The sequence below is a fragment of the Sinocyclocheilus rhinocerous genome, unplaced genomic scaffold (genome assembly GCF_001515625.1).
Source record: "Sinocyclocheilus rhinocerous isolate Xijiao unplaced genomic scaffold, SAMN03320098_v1.1 scaffold1050, whole genome shotgun sequence".
NCBI lineage: Eukaryota > Metazoa > Chordata > Actinopteri > Cypriniformes > Cyprinidae > Sinocyclocheilus > Sinocyclocheilus rhinocerous.
The window spans coordinates 486420-497796 of NW_015651629.1; the positions used below are offsets into that span (position 1 = coordinate 486420).

The 11377-nt window shown below is 37.1% G+C and overlaps 1 pseudogene; it reads right to left on the reverse strand.

The window, feature by feature from the left end:
- Window positions 1-6878: 6878 nt before the first annotated feature.
- Window positions 6879-11377, reverse strand: part of LOC107713250 (soluble calcium-activated nucleotidase 1-like) — a 9838-nt pseudogene continuing 5339 nt past the window's right edge.

Sequence of the window (11377 nt, forward strand, 5' to 3'; positions counted from 1 at the left end):
AACTGCTCATGTTGCATGTATGCAGCATCTTTGTTTGGATCATGATTAAAATGCAGCGGTTGCCTCTAATTTGATTTGGGGCTTTGTTTTAAATAAAAAATAAAAAATAGTTTTGTTATTTACATTTACATTATATTTAAATTTTGTTATTTAGCATTAGGTTATTGCACAAGTTAAGTATAGCACACGGCAGCCCCAAAAAACTAAAACTGTAATAATAATAATAATAAAAATGTAATATGTTTGTGATTAAAACTAGAAAACACACAAAAAAAACATTTGAAAATAAAATAGAAATAAAACAACAATAGAAGTCACCCTATAACTTTAAATTAATTACAATTATAATTAATTAATTTAAAATTAATTATTTTTCATACTGGGTCTATTCGGATGTGCATATTAAAATAGGGGCAATAATTCTAGAAGTATTTTGACACTTAAGTCACTTGAAAATGAATGTCATTATTTCATATTTAAAAAATACAATTAAATATTAAAGCAGGTGTCATTTAGTGTAAAAGATGTTCAAACAAACTTTATAATTAAAACATTTGACAGAAGTTTGATGGGTTGAAATTATAATATGTGTTGACGATATTGTTTGTTTGTGGTTAGTGGACGATGTTAATATGATTGTTTTGATCCTCTGGTTCCACAATAATCACCAAATCAAAAAGTCTTTTAAAATTATATAGATATGTGAAGTGAATAGAATAGATCCTGCAGCAAATAACAGATAAAACATCAGAGAATTCATCAAATATCAGATAGTACTTACTGATATTTGTCCTCGTTTTCCCGCTAAAACGATGTCACGTGACGGAGGACGACGTCATTAAGGAACGGAAAAAGCTGTAAGTTGATTACAATTTAAAACAATATTCCCAAGAAAACATGTTTAATTTGGAAGATTCTATGGAAAAACGAAGAATGAACGCCTGGTGGTATATATTTTCTTAATAATTTATCAGTTTTTCATTGTATAAGTTCGTGACTAAAACGAACGTCCACTCAAACTATGTTTAAGTACCTTTATGTTCACTTCAGTGTCATTTTCAAACATTTCAAAGGCACATTTGACATAAATTCATGCGATTATGATATAATTTCAAATGTAAAGTAGTCTCTCGTGCCTTTTATTAACATTTTTATAGTTTATTTGTATGGAATACCTCAAACAGCTGTAGAGTTGTCGGTTTGACGAGCAGGAAAAGGGCGGGAGGGCGATGGGCGGAGCTACGCGCAGATGGGCGGGGTTTATTTGACAGCTGCGGAAGTGCGCATGCGCGACGGGGTGACCACGAGTACAATAAGGAAGTAGAGAGATTATAAACATAAACATTAATCTAAACAGCTGATTCAGAGTCAGCAGATGCACAGAACTCATTCAAGAGCGCAGAGAGCGATCAGCTGCATGCGTGTGGTCTTTAGATCTGCTGGAAAACCAGGAATCATGTCCAAGAAATCCAAGATGTTCCTCAGTGGAGTAGTCGAGGGTGAGTCGCCAAAAACATGATATAACATAAAATAATGTAATATAATATGAACATACGTCAAATATAACGATAAAATAAATTGTTTATGTTAAGGTTAATGCATTTATAATGTGATACTCTGTTTTGTTTTATTTTGAAGTAAAATTTTACAATAGTAACATTTTTATTTTGTTTTTATTTAGTAATTTTCGTTTTATTTAGTAGTAGTAGTAGTTTTTTATATTTCGTCGTAAAATATTACAATAGTATTTTTTGTTCTCATTTAGTAATTTATTTATTTTTTAGCAGTAGCAGTAATACTAGCAGTAGAATAATTATAATAATAATAATTGTTTTACTTTGTAGTAAGATATTACAATAGTAATATTTTATTTAGTCATTTTTGGTTTTATTTTGTAGCCGTAGTAGTAAATTATTATTATTATTTTATTGCAATATTAATAATATGGAAAAAATGTAGCCAAATTGTGCAGCCCTAAAACAAGGGCAGCATATATGATTTTTTTAATCAAATTTTAAAATCGCAACCACAATTTTTATATTGTTTTTAATGGTATTTTAGTGATATTATCATAATAATAATGCGCAGAGTGTACCACTTACAGTATCTCACAGAAGTGAGTACACCCCTCACATTTTTGTAAATATTTTATTATATCTTTTCATGTGACAACACTGAAGAAATTACACTTTGCTACAATGTAAAGTAGTGAGTGTACAGCTTGTATAACAGTGTAAATTTGCTGTCCCCTCAAAATAACTCAACACACAGCCATTAATGTCTAAACCGCTGGCCACAAAAGTGAGTACACCCCTAAGTGAAAATGTCCAAATTGGGCCCAATTAGCCATTTTCTCTCCCCGGTGTCATGTGACTTATTAGTGTTACAAGGTCTCAGGTGTGAATGGGGAGCAGGTGTGTTAAATTTGGTGTTATCGCTCTCTCTCTCATACTGGTCACTGGAAGTTCAGCATGGCACCTCATGGCAAAGAACTCTCTGAGGATCTGAAAAAAAGAATTGTTGCTCTACATAAAGATGGCGTAGGCTATAAGAAGATTGCCAAGACCCTGAAACTGAGCTGCAGCATGGTGGCCAAGACCATACAGCGGTTTAACAGGACAGGTTCCACTCAGAACAGGCCTCGCCATGGTTGACCAAAGAAGTTGAGTGCACGTGCTCAGCGTCATATCCAGAGGTTGTGTTTGGGAAATAGACGTATGAGTGCTGCCAGCATTGCTGCAGAGGTTGAAGGGGTGGGGGGTCAGCCTGTCAGTGCTCAGACCATACGCCGCACGCTGCATCAAATTGGTCTGCATGGCTGTTGTCCCAGAAGGAAGCCTCTTCTAAAGATGATGCACAAGAAAGCCTGCAAACAGTTTGCTGAAGACAAGCAGACTAAGGACATGGATTACTGGAACCATGTCCTGTGGTCTGATGAGACCAAGATAAACTTATTTGGTTCAGATGGTGTCAAGCGTGTGTGGCGGCAACCAGGTGAGGAGTACAAAGACAAATGTGTCTTGCCTACAGTCAAGCATGTGATCCGTGACCTGTTCCGCAGCCCTCAGCCCACACGCGTGTTCACCATACGACCCTGCACTCCTAAAGACCAGGTGACACGCTCTTAAAGAGACAGTCCACACAAACATCATCATTTACTCACCTGCACGTCTTTCTTCTGTTTAACATATTTTGAAGACAGTTTTGGTTTCCATTGACTTGGTCAAAAGTTTGGAGTTAATAAGATTTGTTTTCAAATAAAGTCTCTTCTGCTCACCAAGGCTGCATTAATTTGATCAAAAATACTGTACAAATTGTGGAATATTATTGCGATTTAAAATATCTGTTTTCTGTGTGAATATGTGTTAAACTATAATTTATTCCTGTGATCAAAGCTGTATTTTCAGCATCATTACTCCAGTCTTCAGTGTCACATGATCTTCAGAAATCATTCTAATATGCTGATTTGCTGCTCAACAAACATTTCTGATTATTATCAATGTTGAACACAGTTGTGCTGCACAATACTTTTGTGGAAAACTGAGATATTACCATTCAAAAGTTTGAGGTAAATAAGTTTTTTAAAAAGAAATTAATACTTTTATCAAGGCTGCATTAAATTGATGAAAATTGACAGTAAAGACATTTATAGTGTCACAAAAGATTTCTATTTCAAATAAATGCTGTTCTTTTGAACTTTCTATTCATCTGTGAATCCTGACAAATAAAATGTATCACGTCTTCCACAGAAATATTGTGCAGCACGACTGTTTCCAACATTTGATAATAATCAGAAATGTTATTTAGAAATAAATGACACTTTAACATGTATTCACAAAAAAAAAAAAATCTATTAAATTGTAATAATATTTTACAATTTTTGATCAAATAAATGCAGCCTTGGTGAGCAATATTACAATAAACGTGAGCCTGGAGCACAAAAGCAGTCATAAGTAGCACAGGTATATTTGTAGCAATAGCCAACAATACATTGTATGGGTCAAAATTATCAATTTCTTTAATTTATGCCAAAAATCATTAGGATATTAAGTAAAGATCATGTTCCATGAAGATATTTTGTAAATTTCCTACCGTAAATATATCACACAGATCTTATAACCTTATAACTGGTTTTGTGCTCCAGGGTCACATATATAAAAAAAAAAAAATCAAACATTAAGGCTACTGTAAAATTAAAAAAAGTATATTTTCCTGCTGAAATACATTTTGGTATATGAAGGTTGAAAGCAAATATATTTTCAATTTAAAAAATCTATTTCTTTGAGCTACACATATAATGCCGTCTGGGGTTACCAAGACTCTTGCGGTGTTTGTTTTCCAGCCGGAGGTGCAGAAGATCTTCAAGGAGATGCAGATGGAGACGCAGCAGAAGGTGGAGCTGGTTGGTGACCGGTGAGAATACACCAGTTAGTTTGGTTAGGTTAGTCACCGAACACTTAATCAAACCGGTTTCTCCGTCAGGCTGGTGGAGGGTCTAGACGACGCGGCTGGAGTTTGTGGTTACGCGTTTGCCCTCGCCGACGCCAAGTTTTTCGTCAGGTGTCTTTTTAATTCTATGATGTCATTACATTGCTGTCTTGCCGCCAGCCAATTGCTGCATTGCTGATCGTGGTTTCGAGTATCGATACATAGCCCCTTTTAAACCAAACCATGAATGCGCAATTATCTCCGATAACTCAATCCAGCCAGACTAATCATCAACAACACGTGCGTTCAAAGAACCGAATTAGCCAGATCCTGATTAGCGCGATGATATCATCTTGGATGTGACGTTTCATCTCGGATGTAATAAGCGACGTACGAAGAACGGGCCCCTGGTCATCATGGGAACTAAACTCTGACTGCTAATTTATGTTTTATAATTCATTCTGTGATTAAATCCATGATTTAGTTCTTACTTTTTTTATAAAACCCCAAACATAAATTAACTCTGCAGGAAGGCACACCTAAAAAAATAAAATCTAAATGTCTGAAATTAATAATAAATCTTTATTTGCATATTCATTTTAAATGTCTTTTAATTAATCCCATAAATCAAAGGAATATTAATTAAACATATCTAGTGTAGTTTATACACTAAAATAAGCAAAAATAAAATAAATAAAGTACATTGAGGTGTTGTAGTTTTTAATAAAGGCAAATTATTTTTTTTTTAAACAATTACTGGAATTATTCTCATTAGTGCATTTCTCAATGCACACATTTATTTATTATGCAGGGTTTCTGCAGGTTTGATGAAGGTAAATTTAAGACTTTTTAAGAACAAACATAAAATTTAAGCAACACAATATGTTCTCGTGATATCAATGCCTTGTATTAGCAATGCTTGAAAGTTTAATAATTAGTCCTGTCAAAATTAGCGTTAACGCATGTGATTAATTTTTCCAGTTTAACGGCATTAAAAATATTTATCGTAGGGGCGGAGCTTGGGTTGTCCACCCCACACACAACTGCTTGAAGTAGCTTTAAGTATTCATCTATATTTAATTTAGTGTTTGATAACTTCATTCAATTTCTGCATATTTCCTTCTTGTTGACGGGCACAGGTAAATATGACATTTATTATAATGGGTTTACGTGAAGATTGCTTTAAGTTCACTTAAATTAGCAGTTATTTTAAGTAGTCTAATAAATGTTCAAATTAATAGCTCTTGTAATGTTGAATGGCTAGTCAATGGTTAAATATTAGGAAAAAATAATTTCCTAGAGACATCAGTAGTACTGGTATCAGTGATACTGGCCTTCAGTCAAACAAACAAAAAGATGCCATTATACAAATATTAAAAATATACTGTCTTTGTTGTTTCTGCATTAATTTGAAGATTCAATGTCAAATTATTGCAATATAAAAGTGTATTTAAAAACTTTAATGTTGGGTTGGATTAACAGCGATTAATTACAGAAAAAAATGTGATTTTTTTTTTTTTTTTTTTTCGATTTTCAGCACTTTTAATAATATAACTTTCAACATACTGCCATTACTTTTAGATATTTGTACTGGAAAAGGTTCATTCGTTGCAGAGCATGCACACTTTATGAATTTAAGACTCTGATTTGAGACATTTTAAGGCCTTAGTTTGTGAAAAGGTGAATCAGGATGTTTTAAACCTGCAGAAACCCTGTCATGTTCGGTTAGAGGTTTCCTCTATTATTGCATCTGTTTCCCGTTGCTTCAGTCCCCTGAGCGTTTCTCTGTGTCTCGTCCCACATTGAGGACGTTCGTCTGCATACTAGGGCTGAGAAAATAAATCGATGCATCACGAATCGAGAAATGATTCGGCATCGATTCTGAGATTTTCCGAATGCATTCTTTCTCGAGTCGATTCTGAGCTTAGTTGTGAACAGCAGATGGCGCTGCATGCTTCAGAAACAGCGTACTCTGCTTGTTTACAAATCCTTACACACACTTGAGCCTAAAATAATCATTCATAAAATTCGAAAAGGTTGAAGCGAAGGTGTTCACAGTGTGCGGTGTTTACATTAATCTCGCGTCATAAAAGCATTCTGAGCCGAGGTGAAATTACATGAGCGTTTGAGTAGAGCACCATCTGCTGTTAAAATCTAAGCGCAGAATCGATTCTGCATCGATTTGTGACCCTGGAGCACAAAACCAGTCATAAGGGTACATTTTTAGAAATTGAGATTTATGCATCATCTGAAAGCTGAATAAATAAGCTTTCCATTGATGTATGGTTTGTTAGGATAGCACAATATTTGGCTGAGATACAACTTTTTGAAAATCTGGAATCTGAGGGTGCAAAACAATCTAGAACATGATCTTTACTTAATATCCTAATGATTTTTGGCATAAAAGAAAAATCTATAATTTTGACCCATACAATGTATTGTTGGCTATTGCTACAAATATACCCCAGCTACTTAAGACTGCTTTTGTGCTGCAGGGTCACATTTATCGTCGCAGCCCTACGGCATACAGCACATAAACATAGTCTCTGAAATATACTGGCTGCCGTTTCATTGCATTATGGGTAGTGGATGCCTGCACAGCCGTTCTGCTGTTTTGAAGGCTGTCTATATGAACTCCAGTCCTTCATATTTGACGTCTCCGATCTTCGTGTCAGGCAGTAGGATTCGTCCGTCCAGCGTGAAGGCCGTGATGTATGTAGCGATTTGTCCCGCGTCCTCCTCCGATTTGAGCGCCAGTACGATCTGGTCGTCTGTGTCTGGGATGAATCTGAAGGAGGAGAAGCCGAGCGTGGGTTTGAGCGGCCCGACGCGCGACGCTGAGATCTGACTGAAGTCCGGCGAGCAGCTCAGGATGAGGTTCGTGCCGCGGCGCTCGTCTGCTGTTTCCTCGTAGCGTTCGGAGCTCGCGCGGCGAGGGAGGAAGAACCAGCGCTGGAGACGCTCGCTCCACACGGCCGACTCGTGGATGAGATAACCTGAGACAGACCACAGACACAGAGGACAAACACACACAACATATTTCAGATAAATTAACATAATATATAAGAAAACATATGTGACCCTGGAGCACAAAACCAGTCATAAGGGTCAATTTTTTTTAATTGAGATGTATGCATTATCTGAAAGCTGAATAAATAATCTTTCCATTGATGTATGGTTTGTTAGGATAGGACAATATTTGGCTGAGATACAACTATTTGAAAATCTGGAATCTGAGGGTGCAAAAAAATCTAAATATTGAGAAAATCATCTTTAAAGTTGTTCAAATGAAGTTCTTAGCAATGCATATTACTAATCAAAAATTAAGTTTTGATATATTTACGGTAGGAAATTTACTAAATATCTTCATGGAACATGATCTTTACTTAAAGGGATAGTTCACCCAAAAATGAAAATTTGATGTTTATCAGTAGAACACAAACGAAGATTTTTAACACAAACCGTTGCAGTCTGTCAGTCATATAATGCAAGTGGATGGGAATCACGGCTTTGAGAGTCAAAAAAAACATACACAAACAAAACCAAATTAAACCCTGCGGCTTGTGACGATACACTCCTAATTGAGATTGTAGATAAGAGTGTCAATGGTCCATTTGAGAGATAGGTGGCGGTAATGCCGATCGTTTCGTGTCTTTACACATCAATGTATCGTCACTAGCCGCAGGTGTGTGACTCACCTGGCGGTTTGATATTTGCTGCTTTCTTGAGTGTGTTATACCGCGGCACCCAGTTCTCGTGCTCCACATCCCCATGGAACCCAACCACCTTCACCCACTCGGGGTTGTGATTGACGAACTCGCCGGTGATAGTCGTCCACTCCTTCCCGAGACCACCGACATGCAGACGCTCGTCCTTCACCGCCAACCACTCCGCCTTAAAACCTGCAGCCACAGGTCAGAGGTCACAGAAAAATACAAAGGGTCAAAATTTGGTACTTTTGAGCATGTAGTAAGACCTAAAATAGCACCTTCATAGAATTTGCCGTGTTTCCTTATTAAACAGGAAGTTGGATGAAACATATTGAAGATTACATGATATACTACTTGGTATTGTGAGTCCAATCTGATTTCATGTGACTTTAAATGGCACAATATGATATGAGTAGGTATATCCAGTAATATATAAGAGAGTATATACAGTTTTTTTAAAAGTTGAACTTAGATTAATTTTACATGGCTTTCTAAACATGTGGCTCTCTTGTGCGAGACGCGAGTGCAACGGTGATAGATGTCCCTCTAGAAAATGCGATAAATATGGATTCTGTGTGAACGGCTTGGTTTCGGGTTTGACGTAAACAACATCTTCTCCACATTGATGTTCTCTTTTTCTGCAATATTTTAAATGAACAACGTAGCAGCGCCGCATCTAGTGGATAAGCTATGAAAAACATTAAAATGCAACGATCGTCATCGCATCTTGTGCACCACTGATAAGGCAGCCGGACGCACACCTAAAATTCGAATGCAACGTTTTTGCATTAGAATGTGGATTCTTATTTTAAATTCTATGAATATTCAAAAACATTTTTGACAGCCCTAGTGTACACAGCTACCCTGTAATGATAAAAATCCACCCAGTGCTTTTTTAAAAAATCTCAATAAATCCAAACCCCTTTCTCATATCAAGCTGTTCTCAGATTCTTGGTGGTGTGATGTCACACAGACCCAGGCCCCTCCCACGATTGTTGATTGGCACTGGCGTCTACCTTAGCTCCGCCCTGAGTGAGCTGTCATCAGTCCGCCATTGTTTCACCGCCGGAGCAGATGTAGACAAGAATGACTCCTAAGCGATTGAGGTGTTCTGTTGTTGGATGTAATAATGAACATAGCAGTCGTCATTTACTCCCGACATCTGAGCCGCTGAACTCGCAGTGGATTACATTTGTTTCTCAGGGCACGGCTCTGTTGCCCTCTATCCGGTACACCACGCCTGTACGGTCGTCCACGCTGTACAGGTGCCCGTTAAATGCCACCAGATCGGACAGCTCCATGCCGCGGCCCTTCTCCGACAGATGACTCTCCAGAACCACCGTCTCCGGATCCCACTCCACAGACACGCTGTCCCCGCTGTCGGACACCAGCAGGTGGCCTCGTTTCAGGAAGCTGAACCACGTGTTGTCCTTCTGGCTGCGTGAGTTCGTGTCCAGGTCCGCTATGACTCCGATCCGGTAACGGATCCCGCTGGCCGTGTGTTCCGGTGGACTGAGCGGGTACGTGTCGTTATAATGCGAGTCCACTGATTCAGCCGCGGCCATCACGCCTGACTAGAGGTGGATAAAGTACACAATTCCATTATTGAGTGAAACTACAGATACTGCTGGTCAAATACACTATATTGCCAAAAGTATTGGCACCCCTCCTTTTTATGAACAGGCTTGACTGCTTTAGCAATTTCCATGAGTACAAATCTTAATGTTTAAGCATATAATGATATTCTACACTGTAAAGTGTTTTTTTTTTTTTACAGTAAAAAACCGGCAGCTGTGGTTGCCAGAATTTTACCGTAACAAATACGGTAGCAACATTTTAGGTTTTACGGTTTTAACCTGAATTTACAGTTAAATACCATAATGTCATTAACTGATATAATGTTAATATACCAACCTATTGAAGTACTGAAATCTGTTTTGTACATTTGTAATACACTGATAACCACCAAATGCAGGTGGTGATGAGAAAGTCATGTGATGAACCAAAGCCCATCACAAGCTTTTAAATAATAACAAATATAGAAGGTGCACAGAGTCATTCACACAAACACTAAACACCATCACGGTAACACACATGAAACTGAAATAATGCAATAAACATTCATTTAACAACATTAGGTGTAACACACAACCCTAATGTACAAAACTGATAAGAAAAAACTAAGAAGAAACATAGTTATTTCAACATCACATTTGAAATGTAACGCAAGGATTTCTGGGAATGTCAATTTACGGTTATTCACTGTAAATTATACGGTCTTTTTTACTTCCAAAAACGGTATATATTTCACCGTATATAGTAGGGGAATTTACCGTTAACCATTTAACAGGTTTTTACTGTAGCATTTTTTACACGTCTCTACTACGCGAGCTTTCATGAGTGCGGTTGCCGAAGAGTTCAAATCCACGAATCAGAGCTTCGCTGTTAAATTCATACATTTTCTGCCCGGTGTGTTTTGCTTATCTTAAGCAATCTGGCAACCATGAGCACGCACTCACTTCTCATTGTGGAAGCGCCGCCACTGATGGTCTGAAAACACCGACAAACAAGCTGGAGTTTAGCGATCTAAATTAAAGCGTCATTCAGCCGGTCAGTGTTGTCATGAGATCTCACTATATTGTTTGCGATTGTGATCACCGAATAAATACACTTACTCAACCGCTGTTGTTTTAATAGAGAAATAGACTATTGCAATTATGGAATTAGTGGAATTACTAGGAATTTCACTGTTATAATATTTTTCGTTTGTTTTAGCTGTTTTCATAATGTAGACAGAGAGATTGCATAAGTCTTTGGTGTTGATTTATATAATAAAAAGCCTATAATAAATCAGTACACTAGATGAGGTAAAATACACATTCTACTGATTTGTGCTTACTGGAGAAAGTGCAATACCTGAAATGAAAAAGTAAATTTCTCAAATAACAACAATCATTACGATTATAATTTTGAGAAACTTCCAAAACTGTTGCAACAGAGATGGAAATACAATTTTTAAATGCATGAATTATGTTTCCATCTTTGTTGCCACAGTTTTGGAAGTGACTTTTTCTGTTCTAAAGAAGGGGGTCCCAATACTTTTGTCCATATAGTGTATGTATAAGTCACTGGTGTTTGCTGATGAGTTTTTGGCTCAAGGTTTCTGCAGACCAGTCAAGTTCTTCCACACTGACTCAATCAATCATTTCTTTTTGAACCTTGCCTTATACACAGAGGCA